This window comes from Scyliorhinus torazame, chromosome 18 (genome assembly GCF_047496885.1).
Source record: "Scyliorhinus torazame isolate Kashiwa2021f chromosome 18, sScyTor2.1, whole genome shotgun sequence".
Lineage (NCBI taxonomy): Eukaryota > Metazoa > Chordata > Chondrichthyes > Carcharhiniformes > Scyliorhinidae > Scyliorhinus > Scyliorhinus torazame.
In genome coordinates this window covers 2,903,989-2,917,268 of record NC_092724.1, presented here as the reverse complement: position 1 = coordinate 2,917,268, position 13,280 = coordinate 2,903,989, and the positions used below count along the sequence as shown (strand labels likewise).

The window sequence follows — 13,280 nt, the reverse complement described above, 5'->3', positions numbered from 1 at the left end:
ACCATTTCGGGATTTTATTGGTGCAAACAACTGGGCTCCAACATTGGGAAGTAGCCGAAGCTGCTCCCTCCCCTGTCCCCGGGGGTGTCTCTGCCCCTGTCCCCGGGGTGTCTCTGCCCCTGTCCCCGGGGTGTCTCTGCCCCTGTCCCCGGGGTGTCTCTGCCCCTGTCCCCGGGGTGTCTCTGCCCCTGTCCCCGGGGTGTCTCTGCCCCTGTCCCCGGGGTGTCTCTGCCCCTGTCCCCGGGTGTAGCTGCCCTGTCCCCGGGGTGTAGCTGCCCTGTCCCCGGGGTGTAGCTGCCCCCTGTCCCCGGGCTTCGCCAGCAGCTTCCCCCGGGCCTCCTGGATCTGCAGCCCGACAGACAAAAAACATCAACTCCTTCCTCAGCTCAGCTCTTTGCTCAACCATAAAGCGGCCGGTAAGCATCAGGGAAATGAGACGGCGATCGGGCTGGGGTTTGAGGCTGGGGTTTGGGGCGGCGGGGGGGTGCTGGGGATTGGGGGGAGCTCTCAGTCCGTGTTCGCTTCTCTCTGTTCTTTAATCTTCTTGTAACTTTTTATTTCCGCTTCTCGGCCGCATCGTGTTGGCTGGGAGCGATACTGGGTGAACATGGAAGGCGGAAAGAAACCACCCAACTCAGAGAGTGTGTGTCTGTGTCTGCGCTCAGAGAGTGTGTGTCTGTGCCTGCGCTCAGAGAGTGTGTGTCTGTGCCTGCGCTCAGAGAGTGTGTGTCTGTGCCTGCGCTCAGAGAGTGTGTGTCTGTGCCTGCGCTCCGAGAGTGTGTGTCTGTGCCTGCGCTCCGAGAGTGTGTGTCTGTGCCTGCGCTCCGAGAGTGTGTGTCTGTGCCTGCGCTCCGAGAGTGTGTGTCTGTGCCTGCGCTCCGAGAGTGTGTGTCTGTGCCTGCGCTCCGAGAGTGTGTGGTCCTGTGCTCTGCGCTCCGAGAGTGTGTGTCTGTGCCTGCGCTCAGAGTGTGTGTCTGTGCCTGCGCTCAGAGAGTGTGTGTCTGTGCCTGCGCTCAGAGAGTGTGTGTCTGTGCCTGCGCTCAGAGAGTGTGTGTCTGTGCCTGCGCTCAGAGAGTGTGTGTCTGTGCCTGCGCTCAGAGAGTGTGTGTCTGTGCCTGCGCTCCGAGAGTGTGTGTCTGTGCCTGCGCTCCGAGAGTGTGTGTCTGTGCCTGCGCTCAGAGAGTGTGTGTCTGTGCCTGCGCTCAGAGAGTTTGTGTCTGTGCCTGCGCTCAGAGTGTGTGTCTGTGCCTGCGCTCAGAGAGTGTGTGTCTGTGCCTGCGCTCAGAGAGTGCGTGTCTGCCTGCGCTCAGAGAGTGTGTGTCTGCCTGCGCTCAGAGAGTGTGTGTCTGTGCCTGCGCTCAGAGAGTGTGTGTCTGCCTGCGCTCAGAGAGTGTGTGTCTGCCTGCGCTCAGAGAGTGTGTGTCTGTGCCTACGCTCAGAGAGTGTGTGTCTGTGCCTGCGCTCAGAGAGTGTGTGTCTGTGCCTGCGCTCAGAGTGTGTGTCTGTGCCTGCGCTCAGAGTGTGTGTCTGTGCCTGCGCTCAGAGTGTGTGTCTGTGCCTGCGCTCAGAGTGTGTGTCTGTGCCTGCGCTCAGAGTGTGTGTCTGTGCCTGCGCTCAGAGTGTGTGTCTGTGCCTGCGCTCAGAGTGTGTGTCTGTGCCTGCGCTCAGAGTGTGTGTCTGTGCCTGCGCTCAGAGTGTGTGTCTGTGCCTGCGCTCAGAGTGTGTGTCTGTGCCTGCGCTCAGAGTGTGTGTCTGTGCCTGCGCTCAGAGTGTGTGTCTGTGCCTGCGCTCAGAGTGTGTGTCTGTGCCTGCGCTCAGAGTGTGTGTCTGTGCCTGCGCTCAGAGTGTGTGTCTGTGCCTGCGCTCAGAGTGTGTGTCTGTGCCTGCGCTCAGAGTGTGTGTCTGTGCCTGCGCTCAGAGTGTGTGTCTGTGCCTGCGCTCAGAGTGTGTGTCTGTGCCTGCGCTCAGAGTGTGTGTCTGTGCCTGCGCTCAGAGAGTGTCTGTCTCCCTGCGCTCAGAGTGTGTGTCTGTGCCTGCGCTCAGAGAGTGTGTGTGTGCCTGCGCTCAGAGAGTGTGTGTCTGTGCCTGCGCTCAGAGAGTGTGTGTCTGTGCCTGCGCTCAGAGAGTGTGTGTCTGTGCCTGCGCTCAGAGAGTGTGTGTCTGTGCCTGCGCTCAGAGTGTGTGTCTGTGCCTGCGCTCAGAGAGTGTGTGTCTGTGCCTGCGCTCAGAGAGTGTGTGTCTGTGCCTGCGCTCAGAGAGTGTGTGTCTGTGCCTGCGCTCAGAGAGTGTGTGTCTGTGCCTGCGCTCAGAGAGTGTGTGTCTGTGCCTGCGCTCAGAGAGTGTGTGTCTGTGCCTGCGCTCAGAGAGTGTGTGTCTGTGCCTGCGCTCAGAGAGTGTGTGTCTGTGCCTGCGCTCAGAGAGTGTGTGTCTGTGCCTGCGCTCAGAGAGTGTGGTCTGTGCCTGCGCTCAGAGAGTGTGTCTGTGCCTGCGCTCAGAGAGTGTGTCTGTGCCTGCGCTCAGAGAGTGTGTCTGTGCCTGCGCTCAGAGAGTGTGTCTGTGCCTGCGCTCAGAGAGTGTGTCTGTGCCTGCGCTCAGAGAGTGTGTGTCTGGCCTGCGCTCAGAGAGTGTGTGTCTGCCTGCGCTCAGAGAGTGTGTGTCTGTGCCTGCGCTCCGAGAGTGTGTGTCTGCCTGCGCTCCGAGAGTGTGTGTCTGTGCCTGCGCTCAGAGAGTGTGTGTCTGTGCCTGCGCTCAGAGAGTGTGTGTCTGTGCCTGCGCTCAGTGTGTGTCTGTGCCTGCGCTCAGAGAGTGTGTGTCTGTGCCTGCGCTCAGAGTCTGTGCCTGCGCTCAGAGTCTGTGCCTGCGCTCAGAGAGTCTGTGCCTGCGCTCAGAGAGTCTGTGCCTGCGCTCAGAGAGTCTGTGCCTGCGCTCAGAGAGTCTGTGCCTGCGCTCAGAGAGTCTGTGCCTGCGCTCAGAGAGTCTGTGCCTGCGCTCAGAGAGTCTGTGCCTGCGCTCAGAGAGTCTGTGCCTGCGCTCAGAGAGTCTGTGCCTGCGCTCAGAGAGTCTGTGCCTGCGCTCAGAGAGTCTGTGCCTGCGCTCAGAGAGTCTGTGCCTGCGCTCAGAGAGTCTGTGCCTGCGCTCAGAGAGTCTGTGCCTGCGCTCAGAGAGTCTGTGCCTGCGCTCAGAGAGTCTGTGCCTGCGCTCAGAGAGTCTGTGCCTGCGCTCAGAGAGTCTGTGCCTGCGCTCAGAGAGTCTGTGCCTGCGCTCAGAGAGTCTGTGCCTGCGCTCAGAGAGTCTGTGCCTGCGCTCAGAGAGTCTGTGCCTGCGCTCAGAGAGTCTGTGCCTGCGCTCAGAGAGTCTGTGTCTGTGCCTGCGCTCAGAGAGTGTGTCTCCCTGCGCTCAGAGAGTCTGTGCCTGCGCTCAGAGTGTGTGTCTGTGCCTGCGCTCAGAGAGTCTGTGTCTGTGCCTGCGCTCAGAGTCTGTGTCTGTGCTGCGCTCAGAGAGTGTGTGTCTGTGCCTGCGCTCAGAGAGTGTGTGTCCTGTGCCTGCGCTCCGAGAGTGTGTGTCTGTGCCTGCGCTCCGAGAGTGTGTGTCTGTGCCTGCGCTCCGAGAGTGTGTGTCTGTGCCTGCGCTCCGAGAGTGTGTGTCTGTGCCTGCGCTCCGAGAGTGTGTGTCTGTGCCTGCGCTCCGAGAGTGTGTGTCTGTGCCTGCGCTCCGAGAGTGTGTGTCTGTGCCTGCGCTCCGAGAGTGTGTGTCTGTGCCTGCGCTCCGAGAGTGTGTGTCTGTGCCTGCGCTCCGAGAGTGTGTGTCTGTGCCTGCGCTCCGAGAGTGTGTGTCTTGTGCCTGCGCTCCGAGAGTGTGTGTCTGTGCCTGCGCTCCGAGAGTGTGTGTCTGTGCCTGCGCTCCGAGAGTGTGTGTCTGTGCCTGCGCTCCGAGAGTGTGTGTCTGTGCCTGCGCTCCGAGAGTGTGTGTCTGTGCCTGCGCTCCGAGAGTGTGTGTCTGTGCCTGCGCTCCGAGAGTGTGTGTCTGTGCCTGCGCTCAGAGAGTGTGTGTCTGTGTTTGCGCTCAGCCTGTCTCAGGGTCTGCGTCTGTGCCGGGAGCGTGCGCCCGGGGTGCGGGAGCGTGCGCCCGGGGTGCGGGAGCGTGCGCCCGGGGTGCGGGAGCGTGCGCCCGGGGTGCGGGAGCGTGCGCCCGGGGTGCGGGAGCGTGCGCCCGGGGTGCTGGGAGCGTGCGCCCGGGGTGCGGGAGCGTGCGCCCGGGGTGCGGGAGCGTGCGCCCGGGGTGCGGGAGCGTGCGCCCGGGGGTGCGGGAGTTGTCAGTCACGCCGTGTCCTTTTCCTTCAACTACTTGCTTTCCCAGGGAAAAAATACGTTTGTTACCAAACAACCAGTCAACACAGAGTGGGTTTGTGAACGCCTCTGGCCAGGCGAGTTACTCGTCTCAGTTTAATTTGGATGCTGGTGTTACTGTTGCTTGTTGGCTATCTCGCCAAAGGTGTGAATCTGCTATTTCTAGTGGCTTTTTGTTTGAATTGGCCAGTGGGGGGGGGGGGGGGGGGGGCGGCGATATAGTGAAAAGCGACCAGGTGATTTTGATGGGCTTCCTCCGGCGAATCTAGGAGGCTGTGAGACGGGCGGGGCAGTGCGCTCCTGAGAAAATCATGCCCGGCCTGCCTGCGCGGCCTGTGAGGGCGCCACCATTATCCCTCCGGTGTACCCCAGTGAATTTGGGAATGGTAACCTGAGTTTTGTACAGTTTCCAAGTATAGGGATTGAGTCGATGCGAATCCAGGAAATAGCAATAAACCCGTGCTGGAAAACGCGCAGCTCGGACAACAGATGGGGTTATGTGGGTCTGGGTAGGTCTGGGCAGACTCAATGGGCTGAATGGCTTCCTTCTGCTGCACTGTAGGAATTCTATGGTTCTTGCATCTGTGGAGTGAGAAAATCAGAGTTAACGGCCAGGATTCTCCAAGCCTCGGCTCAGAGAATCGAAGTTGACGGCCCGCGACGCCGATCCAACGCCTGGACGGGATTCTCGTCGACCGGGAAATCGGCGGCAGCCGCCCCGCGCGCAGTCGATGCGGCGCCGGTCGAGGGCCGATGAAACAGGCCCCCGCAATGATTCTCCGCGGTCGACCGGCCGAGTTCCCGCCGTCGTGGTTCTAGCATGGTTCCACCCGGCGGGGTGCTCGGACCCGCAGCCGCGGTGGCCGTCCTGGTGGGGAGGCAGGGGGAGCAGACTCCCGGGGGGGGGCGGGGGGGGGGGTGCTCCACGACGGCCTGGCCCATGATCGGGGGCCAGCGATCGGCGGGTGCATACGATCGGGGGGAAGCCTACCTTCTTCCGCGCGGCCTGCTATGTGGGTCCACTATGTCACGTGGGCCTGGCACGGAAGCAAGTGCATGCGCGGACCTGCGGCCAGCAGTGCAGGGCCGCCTATCCACCGGCGTTGCGTGCAGCACTCCAGCGCCGTGCTGGCCCCCTGAGGGCAACAGAATCGCTGGGCCAAGAGGCCCATTGACGCCGGCGTGAACAATTAGCCGCGTTTTCAGAGAATCTCGGCCCACGCTTCCAGTTCGGAAGTGAAAACAGTAATTCCCCTCACCTTCCATTGGCCTGCTCTCCTCAGGGAGAATCTGGACTTTTTTTGTCTTTGTGCCCCAAAGCACAAAACAATATTTCATATTGAATCGAGTGTTCAATCCTAATGTGATGTATTAAAGAATTGTATCAGGATATGTAAACTACAATCTATTTGCTTCTCAAATGTTATATTTTACTGCTGCATTGGATTGTGGCATTTAAGTATATGCAGGTTGCTTTTTAAAAAGAAAAAAAAAATCACAATTTAATATCTCTGCCAATGTAATCGCCTGGCAGAAGTAAGGAGCACATTAAAGCATCAACTCATTGCTTAATTTAATGCCATGCTTGATCAAACTATTTTTAATACATCCCTGTAAATCCATTCAGCAACATATGGAGAGAACAGAACCAATCCTTTGTCACAATACCCCATTGCCGCTGGCATCTTTTAGTTCAGGCTGATATCTTAATGCGAATTGAAACACTTGCATGTGGGAGCTCTCTCCCCCAAGATTACAAACCTGTACTTGTTGACATAAGAATTCCTGTCTTAAATTAAGTTTATTGTACAAAAATACTATTTGGTATGCCAACAAAGAGTAAAGGGGAGTGGGGCTAATCAAATAGCTGTTTCAGAGAATTGGTACAGACGTGATGGGCAGCATGGTCTCGGGGACTGTAGGATTCTAAGAGTATCTCTTTGATATTGAGCAATAACAATATTAATGAACATGATATGGTAACAAAACTATTGGAGACTATAATCCCCCACGATTTTAATCATTGCCTTAGTTACAGTATCAGTTATTGTGTTCTTTATCTTGATTTAGCAATTTGTCATTTTAATGCTTGCTTGAAAGAGTCAACAACCAGTTCATTAACGAGCATGCTACATCAACATTGTTCTGTTTCTTCTCATCTACAGTACTAAATTTTCAATTCAAAATTACAATCCACTGAATTCTTGACCCTTAGCTGCTCTAAGAAGGTCATTTAACATATATTTTGTAAATAATGAGTGGTTTTAAACGCTCTGTGTGGGTTGTTCCCACCCTTCCTTCCTTCCTTCTTCAAAGGCAGTTTTAGTTTTGTGATTGTGAATATGTTGCTATCTTGGATGTCGCCCCCCCCCCCCCCCCCCGCCAGCACAAATAGTCTGATTATGGGGTTTAAAATTTTTACTATTTACATGCTCACTGACACCTAGATAATCTGTAGAACATTTACGATTGGTGACAAAATACCCCACATCTACCGTGCTGCTACAGTAGCTGATTTAGATTGATGTTTTCTTGAAATAAATCAGGCAAGATTATCAGATTATGGTTTGAACAAAAAATCCAAAAAATTGTGATCAAACAGAATATCCAAACCACACAAAGCATAGGTTAAAATGTCTCCTCTAAACATCCTACTTTTGCTGAGAGCAGAAGCTGTTAGTTGAATGTGGAAATAAGTATGTACGTGCAAGGGCGGCACATGGCACAGTGGTTAGCACTGGGACTACGGCGCTGAGGACCCGGGTTCGAATCCCACCCCTGGGTCACTGTCCGCGTGGAATTTGCACATTCTCCCCGTTTCTGTGTGGGTTTCTCCCCGTTTCTGTGTGGGTTTCCCCCCACAACCCAAAAGATGTGCAGGCTAGGTGGATTGGCCATGCCAAATTGCCCTTTAATTGGAAAAAAAATAATTGGGTACTCTAAATTTATTTTTTTAAAGTATGTACGTGCAAATCTACAATAAGTATTTTAATAGTCAATTTGTCATAAGGTGGGTAGAAGCTCCCATTACATTTCTACAAAAGAGAATTAATAGATGCATAAGTGAGTTTGAAATGACATTGAAGTTAGTTACATTTGGGAATTTAAAGCTGATTAATCTGAACAACTCGGTTTTTACAATTTTTGGAGTACTACACTACAATATGTAATAATTTAGCCTCTATTCATTTAGAACCATCAACATAAAGCATCCAAGAGCTCTATGGAGGCATTATAAAGCAGTATTCAGCCACATTAGGTGATATTAAATGGGCAGATGTGAAGCTCTTAAGGAGTCACTTTTGTTTTAAAGAAGAAAAGCAACATAGAGAGGGAATTCCAGAACTTTGGGTCCATGCAACTGAAGGCAATGATGGAGGGATTAAAATTGGGGCTGCTGCTGGAATTAGATGAGTGCAGTCACCTTGGGCTGTTATAGGGCTGAAGGAGATTACAGAGATGGGGAGGGGCCAGGCCTTCTGACGCCTTTGAAAGCCATGATGAGAATTTAAAAATCAAGCACTGCTTTACTGGGTTCCAATGTCAGCCAGTGAGCACGGGTGATGGACTGGGTGATGGACTGTACTGGGTTCCAATGTCAGTCAGTGAGCACAGGTGATGGACTGGGAGATGGACTGTACTGGGTTCCAATGTCAGTCAGTGAGCACAGGTGATGGACTGGGTGATGTACTGTACTGGGTTCCAATGTCAGTCAGTGAGCACAGGTGATGGACTGGGTGATGTACTGTACTGGGTTCCAATGTCAGTCAGTGAGCACAGGTGATGGACTGGGTGATGGACTGTACTGGGTTCCAATGTCAGTCAGTGAGCACAGGTGATGGGTGTCTGGGACTTGGGGTGTGAGTTAAGACAGGCAGCAGATATTTGGATGATCTCAAATTTACAGAGGGATGAATGTGGGAGGCTGTCCAGAGTGCATTCGAACATCACAAAACCCTGATGAGGGTTCAGCAGCACAAAAGCTAAGGCAGGAGCAGCAATATCAAAATATTTGAGAAAATTGGCTGGGACATTTTACTCTTCCAGATCTTTACATCTATCTAAGTAATGAAACCAAGTTATCCTTTAACATGCCAACTTTGAGATGAAATCTTTAACAATGGGGGACTCCATTACCACTGCTCAGTGCTGTCAGCCGTGATTGTGTGCTGCAGAACCTGGGTGGGGCTTCTTGCCCAAAAGCCCTACCACTGGGCCTGATGTACAAAATGGAATCACATTAGACTAGTGCAAGAGAGAGTTCTCTTCTGTTGGACTTGAGATACATTAACGGAATGGTATACATCTACATCTGGCTGCGCTTGAAATAGTACTTCCCTGAGTGCGTAGACGTTATAGCTTGGATCTGTGTCATGCTTTATAGGTTTTGCAATAAATTGGAGAAAAAGTACAGCTATCTTTGATACTAAACAAAAGCTCTCTGCTACAAAACCAACATTACATCTATCAATGTCCTGAGGTTGAAGTGTCAACTGCATTTTTGTACAGCAGACAAGCCTCTTGGCAATTAGATCATGAGTGGCCATTTCATTTTATGCTATAATCTAACAGCCAAGCAAGCGGTAAACCTTTAATTATGTCTCTTTGGGTTAAATTTAAATTCAGGCCTGGGAGCTGAAAAGAGACAATCCTGAGGCCGTGATTTTGGTACTATTTTGATCCCTGCTAGTTGAAGTTAAATAAACCAGGAGTTTATAAACTGAACTGAAATTTATGAACTCAAACAATGAGAGCCTACGATTAAATATGGGTGAACAATGAGCAGAATCATGTAAATGAAAGAATGGCATAATTGGATGTTTAATTTTGAGAAAAAAAATCAACTTAGAAAATGCCCTAACATGTAACAATTTTACAGACAAGATATTGAATATTAGATCAATTAGTAATATGATTGCAATATTAAAGACTTGACTGTATTAATGTAACACATGTGCATCACAATCTGTTTATGGTTGCTAATGTTTCTAGTATCTCCACGTTAGATGCAGTAATATTGTTTCAACATTACTCATATTGTTCTCCGACCATAGTTTAGATCTGGAAGCACGTAACATCGGGTCTAGTGTCAATGTTTTTATGCCTCACAGTTCATTTATATATTCTTATCAATCTTTATTGAATTTTAGTAAATTGGCAAGTGACACATTTAATAAACTACTTTGAAAGCATCCTTAAATCTAATAATTTGAAAGCTGCATTAACATTTGCATTTCAAGCTAAAATACATTATATATTTAGCTGGTCTGCTACCATCGCAATTTCTTGATACTGGCTTTTCTCAGTGATATAATATAAGCAAAAACATTCTTAAAAACAACAGGAACCCACTTTTAAGAAGTGTGTTTTTTCTTGAAGGGAGTGACTTCTGCTGGCAAACAGTCAGCTGGTGAAAGCTGTCCTCCAGTACCTTGTCCAATTGACTAATCTTTATGTGGGTGCCAATATGTGCGTGTTAGCAGGTTACTCAGTCATGGGAAATATTATAGCTGATCCTGTCTTCATTCAGCAACCACGCCAAATGGTAGTCAGAAACAGGAACTATGGATTTTTTGTTTAGCACTGGGGGCATGGAGACCAGTTGTTACACCCAATTGCTATCCAGATAAGGTTGATTAACTAAAAGCGAAAGGGATCCAACTTGGTTTGGATTTGGATTTGTTTATTGTCACGTGTACCGAGGTACAGTGAAAAGTATTTTTCTGTGAGCAGCTCAACAGATCATTAAGTACATGAAAAGAAAATACGTAATAGGGCAACACAAGGTACAGAATGTAAATACATAGACACCGGCATCGGGTGAAGCAGACAGGAGTCTAGTATTAATCAGGTCAGTCCATAAGAGGGCCGTTTAGGAGTCTGGTAACATCGGGGAAGAAGCTGTTTTTGAATCTGTTTGTGCGTGTTCTCAGACTTGTATCTCCTGCCCGATGGAAGAAGTTGGAAGAGTGAGTAAGCCGGGTGGGAGGGTTCTTTGATTTTGCTGCCCACTTTCCCAATGCAGATGGAGTCAATAGATGGGAGGCAGGTTCGTGTGATGGACGGTGTACACGACTCTCTGAAGTTTCTTGCGGTCTTGGGCCGAGCAGTTACCATACCAGGCTGTGATACAGATAGGATGCTTTCTATGGTGCATCTGTAAACTATTATTTGCACTTTTACCCATTGGTCTACCTAGGGAGGTCTAGTCTTGAAACTAGGATTTTTACATGTTGCTGGATCAATGTTTCCACCATCCAAAATCCAAATGTTTGGTGTTTTTTGCAGGAATTTTGTTGTTGATCTATAAGACATAAGTTTCCAGCTACTGTGATTTTGATATCCAATAACCAGAATAATCTGTGTGCCTTGAACAATTAATGTATTAATGAGGTCCTATTTTTATTGGTATTGAGTATTATTTCATATTTTTGCCTAAAAAAATGGAGTAGCACTTCCTTGACTGTAGAGACATTTTCTGGTGTATTTTTTAATCCATTTCAGTTGGGCTAATGAATATAGTGCTGGAATGACTTGTGTTGCTGTGCTGATGAGGAATTGGTCCCTCACCGCTATCCGCTGGTGTCTGCTGGAAAGATAAAAACCGGATGCAATTCAGTTTGACACCCTTCAAGGTGAAGTAGTTCCCAGGTACATGGTCCAGCTTCAAATGTGGAGTATGATTATTTGAGTGAGATATTCGCTGGTTGCTGGTAAATGTGAAATTGTCTTAGAGTCTTAGAAGTTTACAACATAAAAACAGGCCCTTCGGCCTAACTTGTCCATGCTGCCCAGTTTTTGGGTGCTACCGTGGGGCGGCACGGTAGCACAGTGGGTAGCACTGTTGCTTCACAGCTCCAGGGTCCCAGGTTCGATTCCCGGCTTGGGTCACTGTCTGTGTGGACTCTACACATTCTCCCTGTGTCTGTGTGTGTTTCCTCTGGTTTCCTCCTACAAGTCCCGAAAGACGTGCTGTTAGGTGAATTGGACATTCTGAATTCTCCCTCAGTGTACCCGAACAGGCGCCGGAATGTGGTGACTTGGGGATTTTCACAGTAACTTCATTGCAGTGTTAATGTACAGTAAGAAGTCTTACAACACCAGATTAAAGTCCAACAGGTTTGTTTCGAATCACTAGCTTTCGGAGTGCTGCTCCTTCCTCAGGTGAATGAAGAGGTATGTTCCAGAAACATATATATAGACAGATTCAAAGATGCCAAACAATGCTTGGAATGCGAGCATTAGCAGGTGATTAAATCTTTACAGATCCAGAGATGGGGTAACCCCAGGTTAAAGAGGTGTGAATTGTATCAAGCCAGGACAGTTGGTAGGATTTTGCAGGCCAGATGGTGGGGGATGAATGTAATGCGACATGAATCCCAGGTCCCGGTTGAGGCCGGCGGAACTTGGCGTGTGCGGAACCTGGCTATAAGTTTCTGCTCGGCGATTCTGCGTTGTCGCGCATCCTGAAGGCCGCCTTGGAGAACGCTTAACCGGAGATCAGAGGCTGAATCTCTATCTCTTAAGCCCTGGTATCAATCTATGCTGTCCTCCTTCCAAGTTCAACAGAAATATATGGTGTCTTAATCTTAATCTTAAAATTCAAGTTAGGCCGTTTGGGAATGAAATCAGAAATCACTTTCACATTGAGGGTAATTGAAATCTGACGCTTGCTTTCCCCAAAAGGCTGTGAATACTGGGTGGGTTGAAACTTCCCAGACTGACATCAATGCATTTTTGTTGGTTGTGGGGATTGAGAGATATGAAGCAGTTACTGGCAAATGGAATTGAGATCCAGTACAGATCTGCCAAAATCCAATTGAATGGCAGAAGGCTTGAGGGGTTAACTCCTGTTCCGGAGAGACGGATGTGAAAACTCTGCTCCCAATCGTTTTCCTGTTTGACTCTGTTTACAAATGATGTAATATTGACTCTGCAATCATTCATCATATATTGGTCATTTCACATTACTGCAGCATCAAATAATTTTTACCCTGAAGGATGAGGTTAATTTTTATAGATGCTTCAATTTTTAATTCTAAGCAATATTAATGAAAAACTAGTCACTGAAATTAGTCCCAAGTAATGCAGCAAAATGGGTCATCGGCCTAGGTACATCTTTAGTACCTAGTACAAGCTCAAGTTTCGGTGTTCACGCTGTTGAAATTGGACACTCCCAGTCATCAAAACAGCGAGATCACATGACACTGGCTGACACCATAAAACGTTTGAATATAACAGGATCTGCTGTGCAGGATCATCCCTCCTGCATATTTTTCTTCAAATATGGCTGAAAAACATAAATTGCAGAATTGACTTGTAAAGGAGTATGAATTCACATGAGATCTTAAACCAGAGAACCCCTACAGTGCAGACGGAAGTATTCGGCCAATCGAATCTGCACTGACCCCCTGAAACCCAACCCAGGCCCACTCCCCCATAACCCTACCTAACCTGCATATCTTTGGACTGTGGGAGGCACCCGGAGGAACTCACTCAGATACGGAGATAATATGCAAACTCCACAGAGTCAGACAAGGCCAGAATTGAACCCGAGACCCTGGCGCTGTGAGGCAGCAGTGTTTTTTTTAAAAAATCTTTTTATTGGCTTTTCTCATATTTGTAAACAGTTGTTACTTATATACATTACATTTTTCTTGCCCGCGCTAATTTGCTTTATTTTACAGAGAGGTTTGTTTTGTCCTTCATTTGACTAACTGTACGTACATTTTGCTGTCCTCTGGATCGGTCTATGATATCTCCCCCCTTCCTCCTCCCCCCCCCCCCCCCCCCCCCCCCCCCCCACTTGGTTTCAGCAGCCTTCCTCTTCTCTTGTGGTTTCCTCCCATTTTTGTCTGGTCCTGTCCAGTGGTGCTCGGGCTCTGTCCAGTAGCTGTCCGTATATTTTCCCACATAGCCCCCCCTTCTCGCTGC

The 13,280-nt window shown here is 49.8% G+C and overlaps 1 protein-coding gene across 1 annotated transcript in view; it reads left to right on the top strand.

Annotated features, from left to right (window-relative positions):
- The first annotated feature begins 259 nt into the window (after window positions 1-259).
- Window positions 260-13,280, top strand: part of sbno2b (strawberry notch homolog 2b) — a 313,687-nt gene continuing 300,666 nt past the window's right edge. The window contains exon 1 of the mRNA XM_072482059.1: window positions 260-416. The gene's annotated coding sequence lies outside the window, so the exon portion shown is untranslated. The remainder of the gene's footprint in view (window positions 417-13,280) is intronic.